Here is an 11,420-nt window from a genome sequence, read left to right as displayed (position 1 = left end):
AATTGGACCAGTTGCTTACCGACTAGAATTACCCGATGAGATGAAAGGCATTCATGACGTGTTTCACGTATCCAATCTACGAAAGTGTTTAGCTGACAAAACCCTTGCAATGCCTTTAAAAGATGTTAAGATCAACGAGAAACTTAAGTTTGTAGAACAGCCAGTTCAAATAGAAGATAGCATGATTAAGTTTCTCAAGCACAAACGACTCAAGCTCGTAAAAGTCAAATGGGATTCAGGACGAGGACCCGAGTATACGTGGGAACTCGAATCAGTAATGAAGAAAAAATATCCCTATCTATTTCAATAAATCTCGAGGACGAGATTATTCAAAAGGTGGGGAGGATGTAACACCACGTCTTTTACCCTCTTAGATTTAAGCCTAAAAATACTAACTTAGAAAGTACATGGAACAAAAGTGTAAAATCTGAAAATCTTCTCCCATCGCGGTACGCGACGGGGTAACAATCATCCCATCGCGTAGCACGATGGACTTGTTGAGTCAGCGGACACGTGTCTAACAACGTGTCAACACGTGGCACGTCGTAACAGGCCACGTGTCACCACCGCATAAGGCGGCGTCTTTTTGCGGCGCCACGGTACGCGATAAGGCACAAGGAACCCATCGCGTACCGCGGTGGGGTCCAATTTTGGCTATAAAAGGGGGGTGACGGGCATGAGCTCCATTCATCCCAAACACACCTCTCTTTACACACACATAGCATTGGAAAGCGTGCCCTATTGTCGTAACAAGCCGATGTTCTATTTTCAGTTCGTGCAAGAAACGAAGTTAAAATCGAGTAGCAATCAATTAAGCAAGTAGATCAAGATCCTGACTTTTCTTATTATCAATCTAAGTGTCCGCATTGAGGTAGGGTTTACGTTTAAGTTATTTGAATTATAGCTTAGACTATCAATCGAGGCTATGGCCTTTAACCTTGATCGTATTTTATAAACATTCTCATTCACAATCATGTTTTCGTAAACATTACTTCATGATGAAGTAATGACAAACAAAAGATATATTTTGACGGGCATGTAGTAACTGGAAGGGGGATAGCACTAGTAGTAAGTTTCTTGCCTAAGGAAAAGTAATTAGTATAAATCACAATCAATCGAGAGACCCGTTTACTTACCTGGAGAAACTTACCAACGTGTTAAAACCTATTAGGCCAAAGCATGCTATAACAAACGTCACATAAAACAAGTGTTTTCATTCACAATCAAAGATAAACGATTTCAAGGTTAAGCTTACAATCATAGCTTAACATCATTCAAAACATTCATACGAACCTATTTATGTATAGGTTAATATCATTCACAATCACTCAATCAATCAGTCAAGGTTTTCAACACCGACGGTACAGGTGAATACGTCAACCTTTTTTTTCAGTCAAAACATATATATACTCAATGAGACGAACAGGTGTTTGTCTTAACGAGTCAATATAATGTCTACATGAGATCGTGTAATCTCTAAAACGTTATAATACAAAGTAGAGAATAAAAACAACTCAGACCGAATACACATTTGTCTGGATCAAAACATAACCGTTCAGCCTAATCATTCAAAGGCTACGTGGCCGCGGGCTAATGGTCATAACTAGTCTCCCGGTAAGGGCTACGTGGCTCAGGAACAATTGTGTGTGTAGGGCAGTGGTATATAGACCAGAAGTAGAAATACTTCTGCTGAGCTTGTAGAGAAAACTATATTTGTATTGTAATGTCATTCAAATGTTTTATTGAGTCATACGTGTTCACCTGCATATAGCTGACGTATTTTCCAACCCATTGCAGGTAGTTAAGCATAAGTAGCGTTTACAATGATTGGAGTCTTAATGAAGATAGAAGGGCGTATAAGATGGCTCCGTTTTTTATAACTAAAAATCCTTGTAATATGAAACTTACATTTTGTAAACTAATACTCGGGTATTTAATTCCCGAGTAAATTTTCAATGTAAATTAATATTATACTTAACCTAAAGTCTTCCACTAAAATTTACCCATAAACTCTGATATATTTACAAAACAGGTACCAACTTGTGGTCACACGCCTAGGCCCTAAGTCGGGATGTGACATAAACATTAAACCTAACATGTAAGATATTCGAGTTTTTGTACAACTCACATTTATGTGAGACAACTAGTTTTTGAAACATGTCATTGAGATTTTAAAGTTGTATTACTCTTGAAAGAGATAGCCCAAATGTTTTCAAAGGTTTTCATTATATTACAATGATTAAATCTTTGTAGACTTACAAGATGGTTACTATTTGTATGCAAGGCTTACCTTAATTGGTTATACACGTTGCTTATTAGACAAACGTTAGCCAATAAGTAATATGGCCATAGTCATAGATGCAGTGGAGTAACAAGTATGTTTCGGTAATTTTTGTATAGGCAGGTGTAAAAACATCTGATATAGATTTATTTACGAAGACTATTTCTAACATATTGTTGATTATTTAGTTTCCATAATTATATCTTTTTCATATTGTTTTTAAAACCCTATATTGGGTTGAACTTCTAGGTTTTGTTTGGTTGATTATTTAGTCCTTAGAACCTTTGTTCGATTTTAACGTCTTTGATTGTCATGAATTTGTTGAGCTATTGATTGATTCGAAAACTGCATCAGGTGGTATTAAAGCTTTTTATTCTCAAATGGCTTAACGTGGACAAAAACGACATAAGTGTGTTCTATTCACGTGCTCGTGGAGAAAATCGACGTTCTACTCGCAGAGTCTCCGATCAAGGCAGCTGCGGAGTCTATTCCTGCCCACATGATCTTATGACTGTCATACGACTCCGTAAACGATTACGATATCTAGAAGTACAACAAGAGATAGTGCGGCTCCGACAGAGGAAGTAACTGTCACATTGTAACCTAGGGCGGAAATGTCAGGATATGAGCTGATTGCTCACAGCTCTCAAGGTACTATCATGCAATAACTTAATGGTAACAATATCTATTAAATTTAATTAAATAATCAAATAATAAAATAAAAACAAGTACATAATCCATAACATACAACAAAACAAATTTATATTTCTAATGATCTTGATTAAAATTCTTCTAACTTAAATTCTTCACCAACTTGCATTCAATTCATACAATAACCTGCATATGCGTATACAAATAGAAATAATTTTGTCAACAGCACATGTTGAGTGTGTGTAACACCAGTTAATTTGAGTTACAATATAATATATGAAAGAAAACACAAATTGTTCCTGTGAGATAACAATTAAACCATCGCATGTACACAATTCAAACAGATAATAAACAATGGGCTAAACCGTTGCCATGCGAATTGGGCATTGGTTACCAAAAATGAGTTTTCGGTTAAACCATTGTCATGCGATTAGACGCCGGCCACTACGACGGTCGTATAAACATACTATTATGATGGGCCTCTCCGAATGCGGTAAAATATAGCAAGTAAACATATAGCAAGTTAGGCATTAAACATATGCACACACAAAGATTAAATAGTTACTAATGTGGATATTAAATAATAGATAAATAAATAAGATACGCATATGTCCCCAAAAATGATTAAAAATTGGTAAAAAAATATGGAGTGAAATACTCACCTTAGTAAATAAGCAAAGATAAATGAATGCAGTAGCAAACAAGAGTCAAACTTGACGAGATAGATCAACGGAATGTCCTAAATAAAAGAAATAGGAGAGATACTAATGATTAACAAATGGATTCTATATATTTGAGTTTTGAGTTAACGAACGATTAATCAGGAGTTACAATATTTTACTTAAAGTTTATTTTATAGGTTTGGACGGCCCTAGTACGCATCATGCATCCTCCTCTCCTGATCGTCCATATACCTATCATTAACCTTATTTAAGAATTAAAAGTATTTACCCTGTTCCAATGCTCCATCCGATCATATAACCGCTGATGTCCATTCGATGCAGCTCCGCATTCAAAATCAACTTGAACTGAGATTTCCACCATACATAGTCAATTGGACGTGCCAATCGAAGCCTTTCTGCCATATCCGCATCATCTTGTACCATTTCATGCAGTTGTCACACTCTATCATAGGCTTGGTCATGTACTCGGCTCGAAGACGGACCCGTATTAACATCACCTCCACTAGCACCCTCACTTTCGGCATCCTCTTTAGCTATTTCTACCTTAGCTTCAGTAACACTTTCCTTAACCTCTGGTTGTCATGTAACCGATGGCAATTATCCAGTTACAAATTTTGATGCTCACTGTAAGGGAACAAAATCCTTTTTACTGTTGCATCATCAAAACCAATTTCTCAATGCGCTTTTAACAAAGCGGTGATCAATCTATAATGATGAACTATTCTTTTCTCCTTGTTATCTCTTGCCAACTAGATGTTCATCAAAACCACGTGCTGAAACATGATATGTGGACCCCACATCAAGGAATACAAATTGGGAATCTCCCATTTTCGCACACTTGTTGTCTACTTCCTTCTAGGCATAACATTTTGGATCACAAAAATTAACATCAATCTCACTTGCCTCTTCTGATCATTCCTAAGTAATTTACTACCCTTTCTAGGCTCAAACAATTCTAGTATCACATCTCCCAAGTTGGATGTCTATCAATATATCTTTTAATGTCGTCCTCATATGGATAAACATAGTGTCCGCTTGGTTTAGAATCAAACTTAGAAATCCAACAAAGAGTTTCCATGGACATAACCACCTGAATTCCATTGACAATACCAATTAATCTCATAATTTTCGGTGGGGTCCTTCCCCAATCCACTCTCAAACTTCCATCCCACTCTTGAATCCACTCCATGTAAAGTTGACCATCTTCTCTATCATAACACTTCAAAGCGGCCTCCCATCTCAGATCTTGAAACTTTTTTATTACCTCAAATGGTTTAAATTCAACAATGGTGATCTCTCTTTCACAAAGGAATCCTAACACTCGATCCTTCAATTTTTCTATATTCTCATTAAACAAGGTAGGTTGCCAATACTCATTTATACCAGATAGAGGACCCCCCCCCCCCCCCCACCACCACCAATGGGTTTTAGGGGGGATTGGTGTTCCATGATCGTTCACCTATTGTTGCTCGGGCATTGGCTCATCCGGATTGGTGCATCATGTAATATCAACCTCCTTTTAGGCAGTGGAGGTTCCTATGCTGCTGAAGATGAACTGGCATGCATTTTATTCCTTGGTGGATTTTTTCTATCATCCTTACTCTTGCCCATTCTGCACAATAACAACCAACCAAACAAATCAAGTCTACAAATGCAATAAAAATGTCAAAACTTCACTACACTTGTTCGTCGTCATGGCTTCATGGCGTGCTGAAACCAACCCTTTTGAATCTTATTAAATAAAAGTTTAAATTTTAACAACTTTCAAACTCAATAATGTGCAACATTAGGGTGGACAACCAATTTGCCACATGTTCATTACTCACGAAGTCGGCTAAACAAGATTTAATGTTTAAAAACTTCCAACTCAATAATACATTTCTTAAAAATCTTAACCAATTCATCAAAAACTATTTACATTATTTATGTTCAACACGCCAAATTACATGAACTAGTAACCATTGCCTTCTTTACACTCACAAATTATTAATATCTAGCATAATAAAAAAAACTTTAAACATGAATTTGTGAGTGAAACAACATAAAGACAATCCCAACCTAACTTATATGCATCCAAGTTCATACTTCAAGCCTATAATAACAATATACCACATGAATTCCAAGAAAATTTGATGAAAGACATGCCTTTGTTGTTAAAAGATGCAAAAGGAAGCTTCAATTGCATTTATAAGAACTTAATAACAAAAACCCCCAATTTTGATTTATAGGGTTCGTCACCCTCCACCACTGATCTTTCAAAAATGCTATTCATGGAAAATGTACACAAGAAGTATATTCTCCTCGAAAAACTAATGAATTTATAGCTTTGAATCACTTAATTTGGTGAAGAATTGAGTGACATAAAGGTTTAAGATGAAGTGTTTCATGGAGGAAGTAACCCTATAACCGTAAGGCACAAACTCCAAACCGTATATGTAAGCTTCAACTCTTTTTTTTATGTAACTCAATTTATATTGTAAGCTAATAAGAAAAAAAAATGATTGGGTTGCCTCTTCGTTAGTGCTGAATTTAATGTCTACAGCTTGAAATTACCTGGCCTTTTAGTTGGATGAATAAGTCAGCTTGCTCGTTATATAGCTAACCACCAAATTGTGTACACACTTATTTATTTCCACTTCTTCCAAATGGGGCTTTAACCGATACATGTGCAGTACATGCCTTAGATGGTAATCAAAATCTTGAATTTCGAACTCACCAAACTTTCTGACTCATTATATACGATATGGTCTCACCCACTTGGTTTTTAACATACCCGGGAAGAGCTTCACCATTGAGTTATATAACCACACTCGTTGTCCAACTTCAAATTGTCTTCCTTTTCAACTTAGCATCGTGAACTCGCTTCATTTTGTCCTTGTATGTGGAAGCGCACTCATAAGCTTCATCTCGAAGCTCCTCCGACTCGCATAGATGCAACTTTCTTTCCTTACCCACACACTCATAACTTTCGACATTTAATTTGGCCTGTAACAATTTGATTGAAAAATTTGAGACTATTTCGGTTTGTAATGATATTGAATTGATTCCCGTTCATGAAACAATTGATGCGTGCCTAATTCACAAATATATATCTATGAAACTCACAACTAAGCTTTAATTTTAAAATGGATTATCCCAAAAATACCACACACAAATGGCAAGTGTACCAATCGTAAGTGGTATAGAACTAAGAAGTCCGACTATCGAACACAAGGACACGTGAAAACGCTTTTGACTACTAAACCCTAGACAAGAACTTCCTAAGAATAATACTTTGACTATATTTATTATGAAAAACTACTTGACTTAATTTACTTTAAACTAATCTTAATTAACTAAACTTTACTAACTGGACTAACTAACAAAACTTTCCAAACATAGAAAACTTAACAACCCATAATTGATACGATGGAGAAAACGTCTACCTAGGTAAGAATCAAATTGATGGATCAACAAGCAAATGGATTAAATGATCTCACAACACCGGTATCTAAAGACGAAACAACTAACGCTTGCTCAAGCTAGCTAGATAACCTCTCGGTCTCACTAACAAACCTTAACTACACTTAATTGAATAGAAAAGCAAACCGGAAAAACAATTACTAAGGTGTTTTAATGCCGAATCTCCTCTCGGACTCACTGACACTCAACCCTAATGGATATGAATAATACATAACCAAGGAAAGAGGAAAAATTCAATTTCAAACAAATTAGATCAACTAGTCGCTAAAAAACCCAAACCCGACAAGAACCAAACTCGCTCTCGTGCAATTCTAATCCTAGCATGCAAAGGCTATGAGACAACCCTAACTTCTTATCACCTCTCGTTCTATAAGGTGTAAACCCGCTGATTTTTATCAAACAACTCACTTAACAAAAACCTACAGTTGTACATACCGCAAACAAACCTTAAACACAAAGTCTAGAATCAAACATGCAAAAATCAATCAATATAAAATCAGTGAATCAAAGCATGAGGTTTATGTAGTAATATTAATAAAATCCCAGCAACTAAACAGAACCTAATTCATATATAAATCAAACTTTACAATAACAATTCAAGTCTTTTGATCAAACAATCCATAAAACTCATCAAACTTAAACAATTATCATCAAACCTAGGTAGAACTAACAAGATTAGCCAAGCATATCAAATGGACAGCAGCATATACTTAATAAAACAATCATATTACTCATCCAAATCATAAGTAAACTCATTCAACAATCAAGTATAATCAAACACAACTTAATCCTTAATTCAATTGCAAAAGAAATCAACTTTATGATAAAAAACAAGACAATTATGAAACTTAAATCAAACCAAAGTATATGATGATGAAGTATGATGATCTTGTATGTCTCTTGATGCTTAAAAATCTTGATAAACACTTGTAACTTGGCTGCAATAAATATTTTTCTTCTTCCCTTGAACTGCCGATCGGAATAGTGTAGTAGAGATTAGGGTTTTTATTTTTTTTTTCTTGTGTGTGTTTGCTGCTGCTGCTGATTTCGGCCAGTGGGGCTGGTTACGGTTTGTTATCTCTTGTTTATTATATTATAATCATGCATGGTCTTCACACAATGGATATGTGTCGGGCCATTAACTTGATTCTACAATAATAGTGTATAATGGGTCTCTAAGTCTCTTTCAAAGCTCATTTCTTTCTCTTTAAACCCGCAACCTATAAAATACATATTCATGTAAGATCATACTAAAACAAGTTAAAAACATTAAATATTAGATAAATAAGCGATGAAAACAATGATAAATAGCATGGAAAACTACTATGTTTTACAACACGTCAAATATCCCACACTTAAGACTTTTCCGTCCATGGAAAAGAAGTATGCACAGGATCATAACTGATTGATAGTAGCAACTCAACTCTTGATTTTTTAATATTCAAACACATTATCAAAACATAACCGCGATTGCTAGTATGTTGGTCCACTTTAAACCCGTGCTCTCTCCATACGCAACGAGATAAATAATGACGGTCTTTAAAGTTTATATAAACTAGTGGAAGCCAAAATTATTAATAATATTTTTTGTTTTCTTTTGCTTTCTTTCTTTTGCTTGGTTTTACCGACCGGAACCAGCCCAAGTTGACTTAAACCTCATATCTAACTGATCAAAACACAATGTAACATTAAAGAAAAAACTGATACGATCAAGGATATTGTTTATCCACCTAAATTTAAGCAATAAGGTCTACTAGGCAGCCACTTAGATACTCACCAAGTTGACTTAAACCTCATATCTAACTGATCAAAACACAATGTAACATTTAAGCAAAAGCTGAGACGATTAAGGATATTGTTTATCCACCTAAATTTAAGCATTAAGGTCTACTAGGCAGCCATTAGATACTCAATCAAGTGCAAGTAAGAACTAACTAGTTAGTGTTCTCCACTACATGGCATACCCGTTATCAAGCAACACCCATGATTATCACCATCGGTGAGTATACACGAATTCATTTGTCGATTTACATATGACATGAGCCTTATGGTCCGTTTCTTAATGGTAATAGGACGTAAGCAAGGAGACCTCATATGGTTAACAACGTGGTTTGATCAAGTCAGTAATGTAGTTGTACTTTAAAGCACGAGTGATCAAGTTTTATGACTTATAAATTGGCAATAAATTGCGGGTTTGCTATTTTTAGCTTCTTTAAATATTCACAAATCCACTTAGACGATGTGAATATCCGGATGATATACCGTATACCGACCCAAACTCTCCAGACCCTAGAGCATATCATCAATACATGATTTAAGGTTATAAAACCATACACCTATGAAGTGTCTATCACTAAATCTAGAAGTATGTTTTTTTTATGTTTATATCATGGGCTAACTAGTATACCCTAAAGTTAAACCTACCAAAGCATCGTATTTCAGCATTCACCTTTTCATAAAAATTTAACAATCAAATTAAATATGAGGCTTGATTATGGCCATGCTTTCATCCCAAAATTATTTTAACGTATCCCAATAAATTTCAAGTAAATTAAGATTCAATTTAAAGTCAAACATGTATTGTCTACACCAAATAAAGAGCTGAGCATACCGATACATCCCATATTACATGCTCTGATTTAAAAACGCAATTTTCTTTTAAGAATTCAAGAGTGATAATGATCGGTAGTTAATATCATTTCCTGTTTAATGCAAAAAAAAATAAAAAACAAGGGACTAAAAGTTTTAAAAATTCGAATTGGATTTTTAACAATTTTTCTATTTTTTCTTTTTGAAAATATATAACTATTTTTTTTTATTTTTGTTATTTTTTTTCTACAACTAAGTAAAATAAACTCTCATCCCTACACTTGACCAACAAATCGTCGCCGATGAGCATTAGGAAAAGAAACAAAAATAAAAACTAAAATTGCAAGAATAAAACAAAGAACGCATTACTCCCCTGGTTTGTATGCAGACACTACAAGAAATTTGACTTTTAGCGGCGACATTTAGGTGTTGCCGAAATCTGGTTTCAGCTCCGGTGGGCTTTTAGCGACGACTTTGCCGCCGCTATTGCCTCAATTTTCGTCGCTAATACTCTTTTTTACGTGTTTTTTTTTGCAGCAAAAACAAATATATGCAAATACAAACCGCAACCAATGGATATATATAAACATTTTGTTTAAGTTAAACATAGAAGAAATAATTAAAGCATACTACAAATACTTTGTTTTAAGTCAAATATTTAAAACATAAAACTAGCTAGTCCATATCTCGTCGTCCGTATCAACTTTGTTTCCTTTATTTGATGCCTTCTTCGAATCCATTCATTGTGAGATTTGTGAATGTGCTATAAATCTCGGGTCTTGAAACATTAACTTGATCCTACAAAATAAGGTATTCACTATAAGTTAAAACAAAACTACATATTATCAATACACTTAACACAAAAGCAAGAATGTTACCTATTTGAAAATATGTACATCAATGAATGAGATAACTTGAGAAAACATCTTTTGAATAGTGATTATTGGGACCTAACAAAATTATGCTAAGATGGTTAAAATAATAAGCATACAAGTAAGAGTGGTAGGGGTGTAAACGAACCGAGCTCAACTAGGCTCGAGCTCGGTTCGTTTCGAGCTCTTTTTGTAAATCTTGAGCTTTGCTCGTGAGCTGTTTTTTCCAGCTTGGGCTCGGCTTATACTATGTGACAAAAGCAGATGTTACCTAGTATGTGGAGCCTACTGGTGACAACCCACTTGATAATACAACATGATTGAGTTTTTCCTACACCTGCTCAAGAAAATATTAAGAAATTTTCATACGATAAAACATAAAACAAGAAATGTTATTGTTGGTAACATATTTAAAACTGACATAAGCAAAGACTTACAACAAAGTGCACTATTACAGCAGCAAGGGATTGAGACCCTGAAACAGAAATTGAGAACTCTGTGATGTCTTTTAGGAATTTGCCAATCATTATCACATTTGGTTCCAGGTACATGAAATTATAAAGATCATAATTAAAGTAATATAAGTTATGTTAGCATGATAAGTTTCAAGTTTTGTAAAAGAAATAAGAGATTTACTTACCACCTCCGTTCGCTTCAGAAGTGGGATTATTTTGACTTTGAGCCCAGGTAGAAATCCAACAATTAACATGACTGCTCTGGCTGATATATCAAAAGGAGCATTAGGAAGATCATAATCTGCCCACTGAATCTGCAGATCATTTAATTCATAACATTCTTAACACCAAAGAATAACAAGTGGCATCTTAGTAATCAGATTAACTTATTTGAATTCATCAAAAAGTGAATCTCTTGCCAATATTC

This window comes from Bidens hawaiensis, unplaced genomic scaffold, assembly GCF_021521415.1.
Source record: "Bidens hawaiensis isolate Kalapana, Puna unplaced genomic scaffold, B.hawaiensis_p1.1 tig00011152_1, whole genome shotgun sequence".
Classification (NCBI taxonomy): domain Eukaryota; kingdom Viridiplantae; phylum Streptophyta; class Magnoliopsida; order Asterales; family Asteraceae; genus Bidens; species Bidens hawaiensis.
The sequence above is the reverse complement of the archived record's forward strand: the minus strand, read 5'-3'. Positions refer to the sequence as shown.